The sequence below is a fragment of the Chiloscyllium punctatum genome, chromosome 7, assembly GCF_047496795.1.
Source record: "Chiloscyllium punctatum isolate Juve2018m chromosome 7, sChiPun1.3, whole genome shotgun sequence".
Lineage (NCBI taxonomy): Eukaryota > Metazoa > Chordata > Chondrichthyes > Orectolobiformes > Hemiscylliidae > Chiloscyllium > Chiloscyllium punctatum.
Genome location: NC_092745.1, coordinates 133,019,848 through 133,037,825, shown reverse-complemented (window position 1 = coordinate 133,037,825; position 17,978 = coordinate 133,019,848).

Sequence of the window (17,978 nt, the reverse complement as noted above, 5' to 3'; positions counted from 1 at the left end):
ATCCGCCGACATTTCTACCACCTCCAAACGGACCCCACCACCAGGGATATATTTCTCTCTCCACCACTTTCTGCTTTCCGCAAAGACCGTTCCCTCTGTGACTACCTGGTCAGGTCCATGCCCCCCAACAACCCACCCTCCCGTCCTGGCACCTTCCCCTGCCATGCAGGAATTGCAAAACCTGCACCCACACCTCCTCCCTTACTTCCATCCAAGGCCCCAAAAGAGCCTTCCACATCCACCAAAGTTTCACCTGCACATCCACCAATGTCATTTATTGTATCTGTTTCTCCCGATGTGGTCTCCTCTACATTGGGGAGACTGAACGCCTTCTTGCAGAGCGCTTCAGGGAACATCTCTGGGACACCCGCACCAGTCAACCCCACCGACCCGTGGCCCAACATTTCAACTCCCCCTCCCACTCTGCCGAGGACATGCAGGTCTTGGGCCTCCTCCATCACCGCTCCCTCACCACCCGACACGTAGAGGAAGAAAACCTCAACTTCCGCCTCGGAACACTTCAACCCCAGGGCATCAATGTGGACTTCACCAGTTTCCTCATTTCCCCACCCCCCCACCTTACCCCAGTTCCAGCACTGTCCCCATGACCTGTCCTACCTGTCCATCTCCCTTCCCACCTAACCGCTCCACCCTCCCCTCTGACCTCTCACCTCTATCCCCACCCCCATTCACCTATGTACTCTTTGCTACCTTCTCCATAGCCTCCCCCCACATTTATCTTTCCACCTTGAAGGCTCAAACTTTGTGAGAAGATTTGTAGCTCGGGTGCTCGTTGTTGTGGTTCTGTTTGCCGAGCTGACAATAGACAATAGACAATAGGTGCAGGAGTAGGCCATTCTGCCCTTCGGGCCTGCACCACCATTCAATATGATCATGGCTGATCATCCTCAATCAGTATCCTGTTCCTGCCTTATCTCCATAACCCTTGATTCCACAATCCTTGAGAGCTCTATCCAACTCTTTCTTAAATTAATCCAGAGACTGGGCCTCCACTGCCCTCTGGGGCACAGCATTCCATACAGCCACCACTCTCTGGGTGAAGACGTTTCTCCTCATCTCTGTCATAAATGGTCTACCCTGTATTTTTAAGCTGTGTCCTCTGGTTGACCTCGTGAGCCTACGCTGCACTCCCTCAATAGCCAGAATGTCTTTCCTCAAATGTAGAGACCAGAACTGCACACAGTACTCCAGGTGTGGTCTCACCAGGGCCCTGTACAGCTGCAGAAGCACCTCTTTGCTTCTATACTCAATCCCTCTTGTTATGAAGGCCAACATGCTATTAGCTTTCTTCACTACCTGCTGTACCTGCATGCTTACCTTCATTGACTGGTGTACAAGAACACCCAGATCTCTCTGTACTGCCTCTTTACCTAAATTGATTCCATTTAGGTAGTAATCTGCCTTCCTGTTCTTGACACCAAAGTGGATAACCATACATTTATCCACATCAAACTGCATCTGCCATGCATCTGACCGCTCACCTAACTTGTCCAGGTCACCCTGTAATCTCCTAACATCCTCCTCACATTTCACCCTGCCACCCAGCTTAGTATCATCAGCAAATTTGCTAATGTTATTGCTAATACCATCTTCTATAACATTAACATATATTGTAAAAAGCTGCGGTCCAAGTACTGATCCCTGCGGTACTCCACTAGTCACTGCCCTGCCATTCCGAAATGGAGCCGTTTATCACTACTCTTTGTTTTCTATCAGCCAACCAACTTTCAATCCAAGTTAGTACTTTGCCCCCAATACCATGCGCCCTAGTTTTGCTCACTAACCTCCTATGTGGGACTTTATCAAAAGCTTTCTGAAAGTCCAGGTACACTACATCTACAGGATCTCCCTCGTCCATCTTCAGAGTTACATCCTCAAAAAATTCCAGAAGATTAGTCAAGCATGATTTCCCCTTCATAAATCCATGCTGACTCTGACCTATCCTGTTACTACTATCTAGATGTGTCGTAATTCCATCCTTTATAATAGACTCCAGCATCTTTCCCACCACTGAGGTCAGACTAACTGGTCTATAGTTTCCTATTTTCTCTCTCCCACCTTTCTTAAAAAGTGGTGCAACATTAGCCACCCTCGAATCCACAAGAACTGATCCCGAATCTATCAAACTCTGGAAAATAATCACCAACGCATCCACGATTTCTCGAGCCACCTCCTTCAGTACCCGGCCCTGGGGACTTATCAACCTTTAGAGCTAACAGTCTCTCCAACACCAATTCCTGGCAAATATAAATTCCCTTAAGTTCAGGTCCCTCAGCCACTGTTACCTAAGGGAGATTGCTTGTGTCTTCCCCAGTGAACACAGATCTGAAGTACCAATTCAATTCTTCTGTCATTTCTTTGTTCCCTGTAATATATTCCCCTGTTTCTGTCTTCAAGGGCCCAAGCTGGGAATTTGTGTTGCAGACGTTTCATCCCCTGTCTAGGTGACATCCTCAGTGTTTGGGAGCCTCCTGTGAAGCGCTTCGGTGATGTTTCCTCTGGCATTTATAGTGGTTTGTCTCTGCCGCTTCCGGTTGTCAGTTCCAGCCGTCCGTTGCAGTGGCCGGTATATTGGGTCCAGGTCGATGTGTTTGTTGATAGAATCTGTGGATGAGTGCCATGCCTCTAGGAATTCCCTGGCCGTTCTCTCTTTGGCTTGTCCTATAATAGTAGTGTTGCCCCAGTCAAACTCATGTTGCTTGTCATCCGCATGTGTGGCTACTAAGGATAGTTGGTCGTGTCGTTTCATGGTTAGTTGGTGTTCATGGATACGGCTCGTTAGCTGTCTTCCTGTTTGTCCTGTGTAGTGTTTTGTGCAGTCCTTGCATGGGACTTAGTACACTACGTTGGTTTTGCTCATGCTGGGTATCGGGTCCTTTGTCCTGGTGAGTTGTTATCAGAGAATGTCTGTTGGTTTCTGTGCTGTTATGAGTCCTAGTGGTCGTAGTAGTCTGGCTGTCAGTTCAGAAATGTTCTTGATGTATAGTAGTGTGGCTAGTCCTTTGGGTTGTGGCATGTCCTCATTCCGTTGTCTTTCCCTTAGGCATCTGTTCATGAAATTGCGGGGGTATCTGTTTTTGGCGAATTCATTGTAGAGGTGTTCTTCTTCCTCTTTTTGCAGTTCTGGTGTGCTGCAGTGTGTTGTGGCCCTTTTGAACAGTGTCTTGATGCAACTTCTTTTGTGTGTGTTGGGGTGGTTGCTTTCGTAGTTCAGGACTTGGTCTGTGTGTGTGACTTTTCTCTATACCTTTGTGGTGAATTCTCCGTTCAGTGTTCTCTGTACCATCACGTCTAGGAATGGGAGTTGGTTGTCCTTTTCTTCCTCTCTCGTGAATCGGATTCCTGTGAGTGTGGTGTTGATGACCTGGTGTGTGTTTTCTATTTTTGTGTTTTTAATTATTAAAATGTCTCATCTAGATATCTGACCCAGAGTTTGGGTTGATTTTGCGGTAAGACTGTTCTAATCTTTACATTACCGCTTCTGCTATGAGTCCAGAGATGGGTGAGCCCATGGGTGTGCCGTTGATTTGTTCATATATTTCATTGTTGAATGTGGAGTGTGTTGTGAGGCACAGGTCCAGTAGCTCCCTTCCTCCAATCCTGATGAAGGGCTTTTGCCTGAAACATCTATTTGCTGCTCCTCGGATGCTGCCTGACCGGCTGTGCTTTTCCAGCACCACTCTGATCTAAACTCTGGTTTCCAGGATCTGCAGTCCTCACTTTTGCCTAGTTGAAGTCTATATGGATTTCAGTAAAGCTTTTGTTAAGGTTCCACATGGTGGGCTGCTTTGGAAGGTTAGATCATAGAGTCATAGAGATGTACAGCATGGAAACAGACATCTCGGTCCAACCTGTCCATGCTGACCAGATATCCCAACCCAATCTAGTCCCACCTGCCAGCACCTGGCCCATATCCCTCCAAACCTTTCCTAGTCATATACCCTTACAAATGCCTCTTAAATGTTGCAAATGTACCAGCCTCCACCACATCCTCTGGCAGCTCATTCCATACACGTACCACCCTCTGCATAAAAAAGTTGCTCCTTAGGTCTCTTTTATATCTTTCCCCTCTCACCCTAAATGCATGCCCTCTAGTTCTGGACTCCCCAACCCCAGAGAAAAGACTTTGTCTATTTATCCTATCCATACCCCTCATAATTTTGTAAACCTCTATAAGGTCACCCCTCAGCTTCCGACGTTCCAGGGAAAACAGCCACAGCCTGTTCAGCCTCTCCCTATAGCTCAAATCCTCCAACCCTGGCAACATCCTTGTAAAACTTTTCTGAATCCTTTCAAGTTTCACAACATCTTTCCAATAGGAAGGAGACCAGAATTGCACGCATTATTCCAACAGTGGCCTAACCAACATCCCGTACAGCCGCAACATGACCTCCCAACTCCTGCACTCATTATTCTGACTAGTAAAGGAAAGCATACCAAATGCCGTCTTCACTATCCTATCTACCTGTGACTCCACTTTCAAGGAGCTATGAACTTGCACTCCAAAGTCTCTTTGTTCAACACTCCCTAGGATCTTACCATTAAGTGTATAAGTCCTGCTAAGATTTGCTTTCCCAAAATAAAGCACCTCGCATTTATCGGAATTAAACTCCATCTGCCCAACCTCTCAGCCCATTGGCCCATCTGGTCCAGATCCTCTTGTAATCTGGGGTAACCCTCTTCACTGTCCACTACACCTCCAATTTAGGTGTCATCTGCAAACTTATTAACTGTACCTCTTATGTTCGCATCCAAATCATTTATGTAAATGACAAAAAGTAGAGGACCCAGCACCCATCCTTGTGGCACTCCACTGGTCACAGGCCTTCAGTCTGAAAAACAACCCTCCACCACAACCCCATGTCTTCTACCTTTGAGCCAGTTTTGTATCCAAATGGCTAGTTCTCCCTGTATTCCATGAGATCTAAACTTGCTCATCAGTCTCCCATGGGGAACATTGCCGAACACCTTACTGAAGTCCATATAGATCACATCTACTGCTCTGCCCTCATCAATCTTCTTTGTTACTTCTTCAAAAGACTCAATCAGGTTTGTGAGACATGATTTCCCACGATCACATGGAATCCAGGGGAAACTCATAAATTGGATACACAATTGGCTTGATGGTAGGAAGCAAAAGGTAATAGTGGAAGCATGCTTGTTGGACTGGAGGTCAGTGACTAGTGGAATGCCTCAGGAGTTGGTGCTGGGCCCATTCCTGTTTGTTATTTATATCAATGATTTGGATGAGAATATACAAGGCATGATTAGTAAGTTTGCAGATGGCACTAAAATAGACAGTATTGTGGACAGTGAGGAAGGTTCTCAGAGACTGCAGCAGGACCTTGATCAGTTGGGGAAGTGGCCTGAGAAATGGCAAATGGAGTTTAATATAGATAAGTGTGAGGTCTTGCATTTTGGAAAGCCAAATTAAGGTAGGAGTTTCATGGTGAATGGTAGGGCCTTAAGGAGTGTAGTGGAACAGAGGGACCTTGGAGTTCAGGTTCACAGATCTCTGAATGTGGAGTCACAGGTAGACAGGGCAGTGAGGAAGGCTTTTGGCATACTGACCTTCATCAGTCAGGGCATTGAATATAGAAGTTGGGAAATTATATTGGAGTTGTTCAGGATGTTGGCAAGGCCGCACTTGGAGTTTTGTGTTCAGTTTTGGTCACCTTGCTATGGGAAGAATGTTATTAAACTGGAAAGAGTGCAAAAGAAATTTACAAGGATGTTATCTGGACTTAATGGCCTGAGTTATAGGGAGAGGTTGGACAACAGAAGACTTTTTCCTTTCGAGCATACAAGAATGAGGGGGATCTTATAGAAGTGTATAAGATCATTGAGAGGCATGGATAGGGTGCGTTCAGTCAGTCCTTTCCCCAGGTTTGAGGAATCGAGGACTACAGGGCATCAATTTAAGGTTAAAGGGGAAAGAATAAAAGGGAACCTGAGAGGCATTTTTTTAACACAAGGGATGGTACGCATATAGAATGAGCTGCCAACAGAAGTGGTTGAGGTGAGTACATTAGCAACATTGAAAAGGCATTTGGACAAATACATGGATAAGAAAGGTTTAGAAGGATATGGGCCAAATGCAGGGAAATGGGTTTATCATTGATGGACATTTTGCTCGGGCATGGACCAGTTTGGGCCAAAGGGCCTGTCTCTGTGCTGTAGGACCGAATGACTCTATGACACTCTCAAACTTGACCCTAATGGTTTCTAACCAGACCCAGACTTCATGAATAATCATTTCCAGGCAGCGGTTTGTAGCTTAACCAAAAAGATTTAGCAGTTTATTAACAATGTTTAAGGGGGATACACGTGGCAAGTATTTCACACAGAGGGTGGTGGGTGTCTGGAACGCGTTGCCAGCAGAGGTGGTAGAGGCAGGCACAGTAGATTCATTTAAGATGTGTCTGGACAGATTCGTGAGTAGGTGGGGAGCAGAGGGATACAGATGCTTAGGAATTGGGCAGCAGGTTTAAACAATAGATTTGGATCGGCTCAGGCTTGGAGGGCCGAAGGGCCTGTTCCTGAGCTGTAAATTCTCTTTGCTCTTTGTAACAATTCAGAATTTTGTAGCATTGTCAAAAACTGTCCATTCAACTAGATTGCAAGACAGATCATCTTCTCAAACTTGCACAATGCCTTGAATTCATGATCAACTCCTGAAACATGATGACTGGACAGTTCCCCTTGACTCAGAGGGATAGAGATCCTTAGGAATTGACCGATAGGTTTAGACAGTACATTTGGATCAGCACAAGCTCGGAGGGCCGAAGGGCGGTTCCTGGGCTGTAAATTTTCTTTGTTCTTTGCTCTTTGTATGTAGTAACTTTAGCAGAGCAAAATTTAACAAAGTAATTTATCTGGAATATATTATAAACCCAAAACATTTGTTTTCACTCCCATTCACACAATGGCAAACAGAGAGAAGGACAAACAAACAAACACAGTTAAGGAATAAACAAAAGAAAGTAACAAAACTGGTCAGATTCCTTAAGTTGTTTTCATAATGCATAGATGATGGTTTCTTGGTTGATTTTCTCAGAATCTCAGTCAGGATCACATTTATAGTTCACTCAAGTACGGGCAGTAATACTTATAATTTAGGTTTCTATTGTCCAACTATCCAAGAGCTGCTCATGGGAGGTTAGCCAAGGAACTTTCAAATCTTCATGCTGGATCATCAATAGCTACGTTTCCTTTCTCAAAAAACGCAGACCATCTACTCCACAAGGTCCAAGTTACCATTCAATATCTGCCATCTGCTTTGAGCATAAGGAATATTCCAGATTTGCTGGAACCTATTCCCAGGTATAGACATCATTATTTGCCAACTTCTGCTAATTGTTTAAACATAACATTCTTCCTCGGTGATAACTTCCAGGTCCGTCCTCACAAATAAACAAAAGATTGTTTTGGTCTGTTTTCTTTTTAACAGAAGCTGTTAGGCACCATTCAAAAGTCTTCTTTAACTCTCAATTCCTATTTCACACCTCCAAACCAAAATAAAACTAATAAAAAAATCAGCGAAGGCTCTAACACACTGCCCAATGCAGAGACAAATTTACAATGTTAGCTCACACTCATGAAGCATTGAGTTCAAGTGGGACACACCCTGGCAGAGCACAACAGATCATTCATTCCATTGTGGCACTGAAGCAGGATTCTCTGTTGAGTTGCACATGGACACAAAACTCTGTGGCCATCTCTGTCCAGGCTGTGTTTATCTGTTGGGATGGTTTCTTGTTGACATCAAGGAAAGAACTTCCCTTCTCTCAAACATCCACTCCCTCCATGACCTTCAATTTCTACCAACAAGATGCACTGCAGAAATTCACCAAAGATCCTCAGATAACACCTTCCAAACCCACAATCACTTGCAGTTAGAAGGACAAGGGCAGCAGATACATGGGAGCACCACCCCCTGCAAGTTTCCCTCCAATGTTTATAATGTAATGTTTATTAATGACTTGGGAGAGGGAGTCGAAGGGTGGGTCAATAAATTTGCAGACGATACGAAGATTGGTGGAGTTGTGGATAGTGAGGAGGGCTGTTGTCAGCTGCAAAGGGACTTAGATATGATGCAGAGCTGGGCTGAGGAGTGGCAGATGGAGTTCAACCCTGTCAAGTGTGAAGTTGTCCATTTTGGAAGGACAAATAAGAATGCGGAATACAGGGTTAACGGTAGGGTTCTTAGTAAGGTGGAGGAGCAGAGGGATCTTGGGGTCTATGTTCATAGCTCTTTGAAAGTTGCCACTCAGGTGGATAGAGCTTGTAAGAAGGTCTATGGTGTATTAGCATTCATTATCAGAGGGATTGAATTCAAGAATCGTGAGGTGATGTTGCAGCTGTATAGGACCTTGGTAAGGCCACATTTGGAGTACTGTGTGCAGTTCTGGTCGCCTCATTTTAGGAAAGATGTGGAAGCTTTGGACAGGGTGCAGAGGAGATTTACCAGGATGTTGCCTGGAATGGAGAATAGGTCGTACGAGGATAGGTTGGGAGTGCTAGGCCTTTTCTCATTGGAATGGCGAAGAATGAGGGGTGACTTGATTGAGGTTTATAAGATGATCAGGGGAATAGATAGAGTAGTCAGTCAGAGACTTTTTCCCCAGGTACAATAGAGTGTTACAGGGGGACATAAATTTAAGGTGAAGGGTGGAAGGTATAGGGGGGATGTCAGGGGTAGGTTCTTTACCCAGAGAGTGGTGGGGGCATGGAATGCGCTGCCCGAGGGAGTGGTAGAGTCAGATTCATTGGCGACCTTTAAGTGGCAATTGGATAGGTACATGGATGGGTGCTTAAGCTAGGACAAATGTTCGGCACAACATCGTGGGCTGAAGGGCCTGTTCTGTGCTGTATTGTTCTATGTTCTATGTTCTAAGCCACTCACCATCCTGACTTGGAAATATAACCCTGTTCCTTCACTGTCACTGGATCAAAATCCTGGAATTCCCTCCCCAAGGGCATTGTGGATCTACCTGCAGCACGTGGACCGCAGCAGTCTAAGAAGACAGCTCACCACCGAATAGAAGGGGTAAGAAATGTTGGCCAGCCAATGATGCCCACGTCCCACCAGAGAATATGCATTAAAGTATCCCCCTGTAATCTAACACTTTCTTCCCCACTGTTAACACCTGCGCCACACTGTTAACACCTGTGTGGGAAAACTGTCCTGATTCTGAGCACAAGTCCCTCTGCTTTTACCTTCCCTCCATACTTAATCTCAACAAAACTAAAAGTCTTCCCATTATAACTTATGGTTCAGACAGAGGCCATTTGACCCACCATAGCTGTGCTGTCTCTTTGCAAGAGCAATAACATCAGCCCCATATCCCACATTTCTGGTAAGATCTGCAAATTTACATGCATCACAGCATTAGTGTTAAAGTGATGTGCAAATGAAACAAGGGTGATGTGTGGGAGAAACAACACTATCTCACCCATTGTGTAGTTAGTGTCTTGAATTGAATTGAATTTATTGTTACGTGTACCGAGGCACAGTGTTTGTCTTTGTCTTGCAGGCAATACAGGCAGACCACAGAGTAAAGTAGCATAGATAAGTAAATAATAGATAAACAGTGGCAAAAACAAAAACACAGGTACAGGCGAATGTTAGGAGTTTGTGAGTCCATTCAGTATTCTAACAACAGTAGAGTAGAAACTGTTTCAAACCCAGCTGGCGCATGTATTCAAGCTTCTGTACCTTCTCCCCAATGTAGAAAAACATTGCCAGGGTGGGATGGATCTTTAAGAATGCTGGAGGCCTTTCCTTGACAGTGGGCCTGGTAGATGGATTCTATAGATGGGAGGTTGGCCTTTGTGATTGTCTGGGCCAAGTTCACCACTCTCTGTAAACTGTGTCTGATCTAGAATCGAGACGGGGGTGGCACAGTGGTGCGGTGGTTAGCACTGCTACCGCACAGCACCAGGGACTCGGGTTCAAGTCCAGCCTCGAGTGATTGTCTGTGTGCAGTTTACACATTCTCTGTGGGTTTCCTCTGGGTGCTCCGGTTTCCTCCCATAATCCAAAGATGTGCAGGTTAGGTGAATTGGCCATGCTAAATTGTCCATATTGTTCAGGGATGTGTAGGTTAGGTACATTAGTCAGGGATAAATATAGTTTGGGTGGAAGACTCTTTGGAGGTCAGTGTGGACTTGTTGGGCTGAAGGGCCTGTTTCTACACTGCAGGGATTCTAAGAATGCTCTGATGGCGCACCTATAAAAGTTGGCAAGAGTATTTGTCATCATGCCAAATTTCCTCAGCTACCTGAGGAAGAAGAGATGATGTTGGGCCTTGTAACTAGTGCGTCCACATGAAGAGTCTAAGAAAGCTTGTTGTGGATGATCACTCCCAGGAGCTTGACACTCTCCAATGTAGTGTCTCAAAATATAGTCGAGGTTGTTTTTTTAAAATTCCTTCTCAGGATGGCTAGACAGCATTTATTGGCCATTCCTAATTGCCCAGAGGGAGTCAGCACTGAGATTCAATGGAGACATTCCAGAGGGAATTGGATGATCAGGGACGATGGGCCTTCTTCTGCACTTTGAAAATGCAGTGATTTTGTGAATTAGCTTTCCTGAATTATTACTTGGCAACATTTCAATCAATTAACAATTAACAGTAATTATACCATTCTCATCCTCCTCTGAAAAAATACACCCCAAAGTGGAAACATGGGAAACTGGATTACCCTCACCTAGAGATCCATGTGGAAGGAGGCGGGAAGAGATCAGAAGAGCTGTCCATTCCTTTCACAGCCGATTGCCCCAGGGCTATCTGAGAGGAGAGAGGGCAGAGGGCAGGCTCACTGTGCCCGAGGTGTGGACAGTGAGGCTTCCCCTACCCTTACCTCAAACAAGGTCAACATCTCCCTCCACACTTCCCCCCCCCCCCCCCTCACCCTGACCGAGCTACAGCAGCTGGCTCGAGCACCGCGCGCTCTCTCCGACCACACTGACCCTCCCGCGCGCTCCCTCAGGCCACACTGACCCTCCCGCGTGCTCCCTCCGGCCATACTGACCCTCCCGCGCGCTCTCTCCGGCCACACTGACCCTCCCGCGCGCTCTCTCCGGCCACACTGACCCCCCCACGCGCTCCCTCCGGCCACACTGACCCTCCCGCGCGCTCCCTCCGGCCACACTGACCCTCCCACGTGCTCCCTCCGGCCACACTGACCCTCCCACGCGCTCCCTCCGGCCACACTGACCCTCCCACGTGCTCCCTCCGGCCACACTGACCCTCCCACGTGCTCCCTCTGGCCCCTTCCCGCCCCACCCCCGCGCGCGCCTCTACTCCGGAGAAAGCCTCAAGGACAAGGGGCTAAAATGTCTCAGTGCCCACGGCCGGAGAATCCGTTGGCGAATGGCCTGGGGTAGGTATTTCCCACCAGCCTGTGTCTCAGGGAGGTTCCCAGGGAGAGTTCTTATTTCATCCATGGTTGACCATTCAGGGTTGGGACATTGCAGCGGCCGGCACATTATTCAGACAACAGCTTGGCACAACGCAGTCTGGAAACCACTGATGATATTGGCAGACCCATGGGCAGGTGGCCAAAGCTTACCCTGCTTTAACACGTGAACTACAGGCAAAAACTCAGGTGAAATAACTTCAGTGACAACTGCTACAAATGCTGGTCAGAAACTAAATGCAGGAGTACAGACCTGTTTCACTGCAATTGGACTCTCTCTCCATATTCTCACTTCCCACCTCAACCGTCTCCAGATTCAAGGAAATCAACTTCCACCACGTCTAGTGAACACACTAAAACTACATTGTAATTTTTCTTCTTTCTCGGCGTCTAGGTATCTCAACATTCTCAATTTACATTATATTCACTTTCATATTCTTTACAGTTAAATAGCGAAACGCACAGAAGTTTGAGAAGCAGAGACCGCAGTATTGGCTGAGGACCAAGCAGATGAAGTGATACACAGTGTCACCATTGATCAGTGAGTGAAATAATCTTGTGACATGTCTACATAGGAATTTATAATGTAAAACGTTGCGAAAGGAGTATAGATATAAGAATCATAGAATCAAGGATGTACAGCATGGAAACAGACTCTGTGGTCTAACTCGTCCTTGTCAACCAGATATCCTAAATTAATCTAGTTCCATTTGCCAGCACTTGGCCCATATCCCTCTAAACCTTCCTAATAACACACCCATCTAGATGTCTTTTAAACGTTGTAATTGTACCAGCCTCCACCACTTCCTCTGACAGCTCCTTCCAGACACGCACTACCCTCTGAGTGAAAAGATTGTCTCTCAGGTCCCGTTTAAATCTTTCCCCTCTCACTTTAAACCTATGCCCTCTCGTTTTGCACTGCCCCACCCTGGGAAATTTGAAGACGATTATAGCCGCTGATAATAACAATTACAGTTTTAATCAAACCACAATTTTATTAACTATGACGCAAATATGCCTTAAAACAATAAGTCAAAGATGCAGATTAAGTTGTTGTTGAAACAGATATGAAGGTATAAAACAATGTTATTTTCATTTTTCATAAGATTGTCACACTTGTTTATTATTTACTTTGGAGGCCAGCACACCATAATTTTTTTTCAGACAAGACCTTAATAACATCCTTCACAGACAAAAAAAATCAACTCAATCCGACAAACAAGCGAAGAAAAACATTATATTTGACTGGAAAAGAAAACAAAACATTTTCTCCCCCTATAATTGATTCAGAAGGGTTGGCTGTGAAAACAGAACATTACAATGATGAATGAAAAATGTGGGTGAGAAAATGAGGATAGAACAAATGTAGAGGAAAAAAGTAAGAAATGATACATTATATAAGTGAAGACTGTCATTACATCTCCCAGAGACATCTCAAAATGCTTTGCATACAATGAGATACTTTGAAGTCAGTGACTTGTTTTGTCAGCACAAATGGCAGAGATTTTGTGGGCAAGATGCTGCAACAGTGGAGATGAATGGCTGATTAACTGATGTAATTTGAGTTTTGAACTCTGTTACATTTATAAGAAAAACACTTCTTGCTTTTGGTTGATAAGCCTTTGATATGAAACAATTGTCTAATGTAGAAGCAGCTAGGACATGTTGGTGAGCAGGAATCCTTGCTATCATTGTACAAAAGCCCTGAATCAGTCAAAGGTTAGTCAGAAGTCCCTTAGCTTTTTTGAACAGCCCAAAACTGTTTGGCACCATGGCTTTGTACATGATTACAATCTAACCCATCCAGCCATTTCAACATAATCATTGGTTTTCATATTCATGAGGAAAAAAATTGGCATTTCTGCATCATCCTTTTCTAACATTTCAAACAATGATCCAGGAATGTGTTTGTATATCACAATCTCTTACTTCCATAAGAAAACAGTTATGAAAATGTGATCTTCAACAACAACTTTAATCATCTGAGGACATCAAACTAGAGAAATGCCATCATTTTATAGAGTATCAGAAGCTGTAGCTACTTTGTCCATGGCAAGATCCCATAAACACTAACCTAATTTATGTTTATCATGATGATTCAATGGTGCATACTGCCAAGGATTTGGACAGTGCAGCACTCCCTCAGCACTGACCCTCTGACAGTGCAGCACTCCCTCAGCACTGACCCTCTGACAGTGTGGAGCTCCCTCAGCACTGACCCTCTGACAAGTGCAGCACTCCCTCAGCACTGACCCTGCGACAGTGCAGCACTCCCTCAGCACTGACCCTGCGACAGTGCAGCTTGGATTAAATACTCCTGTGAAGTGGGTCATCTGCCGAGAGCCGGCTGTTGGAGGGGGTATTGCCCTGTTCTGCCTCAGGACTGTCTGCTTGAACCTCATCCGGGTATCTGTGCGGTCCTGAGGTTTAATTCAGCTTTGCTCCTTTCTCATCCGCGCACATCATCCCCGGGATTTTATTCTTGAAGTAATTGGAACTTTAAACAAGAATAGAATAAAGCCATCCATTAACTCCTGGATGAATATTTGTTTGATTTCCTACTCAGATATATGCCTTTCGTCTGAATGACGCTCTATTCAGGTTTCAGAAAAGACGTTAAACCCAAAGCCCATTATATTCATCTTTCTAACTGTGCGTTTGGACACACACGCTCACACTTTCACACGCACACATCACAGTGTCTGACCGGAGGCGTGCTGCACACAGCTCGGGCACATATTCCCTGCATCAGTTCGGACACTCGTGAGTAAGGGGACGGTGCAAACATTTTTGTTCCATCGTGCAGGCTTAATTTGGGACTTTTTTTCTGGTGGGTGGGGGGGAGTTCAATCTGTTTCTCTGCTTGTCATGTAGAAAATGCGAAGAATAAAGGACAAGCATTGGACCCTTTGGTTAATCCCAGCCTGTCCCCATCTTCCAACATGGACACTCTCGCTCCCAAGTCTCTTTTCCACCAATTCTTCATTTAAAAAATAACAAAATCGGTTCAGAAGTTGTTGCTCACATATTCCGGTTTTAGACCGATTCCCCATTTCTTTGTTTTTAGAAGGTGCGACCCCTGGTCTCCGTGTTTCATTCAGTTCCTACTGTATTCAGTATCCATCTTCCAAACAAAACCCAGAAAGAACCGCCGTTGCTGGAAATCTGAAACAAATACAGAAATTGCTGGTGGGGGGGGGGAACTCAACAAGCAGCATCTGTGTAGAGTGAAACAGAGTTAATGTTTCAGGTCCAACCACTCTTCTTCACTAACCATCCTGCAACGTTTGTCAATATTAGTGTAGTGTACATGTACCTAAGTACAGTGAAAAGTTTTGTTTGCGAGCAGAACAGGCAGATCATGGCAAACAAGGACATATCAAACATAGGCTGCTTAGACAGAGCGATGATGTGGAGGTGTTGGACTGGGGTGGACAAAGTTAAAAATCACACAACACCAGGTTAGAGTCCAACAGGTCTATTTGGAAGTACAGATTAGACTAGCGACCCGAGGAAGAAGCAGCGATTCGAAAGCTTGTCATTCCAAATAAATCTGTTGGAATATAACTCGGTGTTGTGATTTTTAACTGAGACAGAGCGAGGTATAGAGGTTACATCTCACAGGAGATGCACACAACAAGATCGAATTTTTTTACAAAGTACTGCTACATCTCAACTAAAGGCAAAATAGAGAGGATACCTAATATCTAATTTTTTAAATTATAAAATTCACAGAAAATGATGGAGACACTCAGGAGGCAGTTCCAGTGGAGAGGCAAAAAGAGTTATCGTTCCGATTCCGAAATGTTAACATTGTTTCAGTCTGTCTCTCCACTGATGCCGCCAGACCTGCCGAGTTTCACCAGCATTCGCTAGTTTTATCATGTTGCTGGCTACACGGAGCAGACTAGCTGTAACGCTTCCCAACCCAGACACACTCACTTTCCACGTTTCAGTGACGCGGTATCAAATTTAACATTGTACCGTGAGAAATTAGAGCATGAAATTTAACTAGCCACAGTTGCTATGACATTTTAGATGTGATTCTCCTCAGCATTTACAGTCGATGATCTAGACGGGAAAGTTGTCGACTTAATCCAAGTTAGTTTAAGGGGGAGAAAGGAATTAATGGGAGAGGGTACAACAGCGAATTTAGTTTTCTGAGCTCTGAAAATAGAGCTTTATTTTAGAGGAGAAACAGGGTGATAAAACGATAAATGCATGGATTTAAAGAGAAGAATTTTTCAAAGAAAAAGCAAACGGAGAAAATTGGTAAATAGTTCTATCATTTGTCCGTCTAATCCCTAACAAACTGTGGGAGAAATCGATTAGAGCAAATCCTCCAACTGGGAAGGGGGTGCATGTTGGAAATACTTAAAATAAATGATACTATCTTCAATTGTAAATGTGCTGCAGATCGCAGTTGGTAGATGATGAGATCGTCTAACCTTATTAATTCACTGGGGTTTTATTTTGTAAATTACTGCATTTAATCCAAAACTTGCTCTCACCAATTTGTTGTGAAGTAAAACTCACGGCATAGTATCCCACAATAAAACAGAGAAGTATCTTTATTTAAACAATAACAGCGCCTAAAGACTGCTGATACACTCAGGTTGCCAGCAAAAATAAATCACCTGCATAATTTATAAATGGAGAATTGAAATTAGGATTTCCAATATTATCATAATAGATCTACTCGAAGCTAAAGCTTCATTAGATCCATGTTTTCAAGCTGCAATTCATAATCAGCTGAGTAACTGCTGCAATCCCTCCATTTTAGAATATTAAAAAGCGGACGAAACATTTACGGAATTCTGAACGACAAATGGCATTTTTAAGAGTTTCATTTCAGTTCCCCCGAACGCGTTTCTGGGTCAGTTCATCTCTTGTCTATCGAATGTAGCGGCAGGGTCTTTGTCCGTTTCAGGCATTTGGGCAGAAATAATATTTAGTTTCTTTTAAAATGAAGGGACGTGCAGCCTTCACCCTCCAAATAAAATCTTCCAATGTCAACGACTTTTTCTTTAAAAATATACAAATGAGAAAAGGCTACAGTGTCGGATATCGTTCGATATAAATCAGACAGCAAAGAATACACTGAGATTACAATCAGACACGGCGCGAGCGAGAAAAATAACATAACGAAATCATTTACATTTAAAATAATAAACTTTACAGCATTCCCTTAACTAAAATCTGCAAAGATTAAATATCATCTCCAAAGGAGCTTCTTTTGCAAATCAGTTCTTAACAAATGACACCCTTTTAAAATGAACAGATATTTTAAAGTGTAAATCTGTCTTCTCCCCAAACTGCAGCATCCAGTAAGACAGAGCGTGTACTGGCGAGACAAGCGCCAAACGTTACTTGCTGTTTTATACATCAATCTATAGAATCAGAACAAACTGGACCGCGTACAATTATTCCAAGTTTGTCCAAATATCTGCCGCTCGGCCCATTTTGATTTATAGGAATGTGTTGTTGTCTCCTCTCCCAAATACACGACATCAATCTCCCCCAAAATCGCCCCTAAAACTCACCTAGAGATACATTTACGGAATCTTTAATCGGGATAGCCCAGGAGTTGGTAAAGGATATCGCCAATTTGCAAAAACAAATGTTTGTTATCGGAGAATATTCGGTTAAAAGTTAGTTCAGCGGTTGCAATGAAAGTTACGGAACTCAGGTAATTTTACATTTAAATGAAAGGTTAAGTGAGAGCTATATTTCTGTGCAATAAGCGCGTTTGTAAGGCTGGATGAAGGCTCTTGAATCCTGTTTCGATGCATCTCTGTGCAGTAAAGTATTAATTCCACCTTCACTCCGGTTCCTGGGTGTAATTCGTAATCATTGCCGTCGATAAAGCTCATTCCTCTCTGTGAAATGTTTCAATAAATTTAAACACCAATAATTCCCCTCCGAAAATAAAACAGATTACCAATGATGGGCCTTTGTGTGAGCGGAATGCCTCCTTTCCCCTCATCAGTCTCAGCCAGCTGGCTGCCTTATTCCGCTCTTCACTGTCACTAATTACACACCGAGGGACTAGTACAAATTAACACAATCATTGTTCCTTTATACTTTCTTCGACCTAAATTGTTTCTGAAACGTGGATTTTTTCTCTCTCACTCCCCCAGTACAGTAACGTGAATAGTTAAAACTCAAATCCTGATTGATTTTTTCTCGTAGCGAAAATGTAAACTTGGTCCCTGGCTGGGTGGGTGTGTTATTAGAAAGATTGAGATTCAAACAGGTCTAGCCGGACTCCCTCAGCCTGAAATGTCTGGACAAGGAGGTTCAGCCTGAAATGTACAAGTCCCTGAATATGTTGTCGCTTTTAATTAAAACCACAAAGAAATTCTGCCACCAACTGTACAGCACCAGGGAGGACATTCGGCCAGTTTTCCCTGTGCTGAATCGCTTTCCGAACTCATTAGGGGCCAATTCCCTTCTGAAGGTTCACATCTCAATCTCCTTCCATAACCCCACATTACAAAACAAAAACAATCCTCTTTTTATCTAAATGTGCT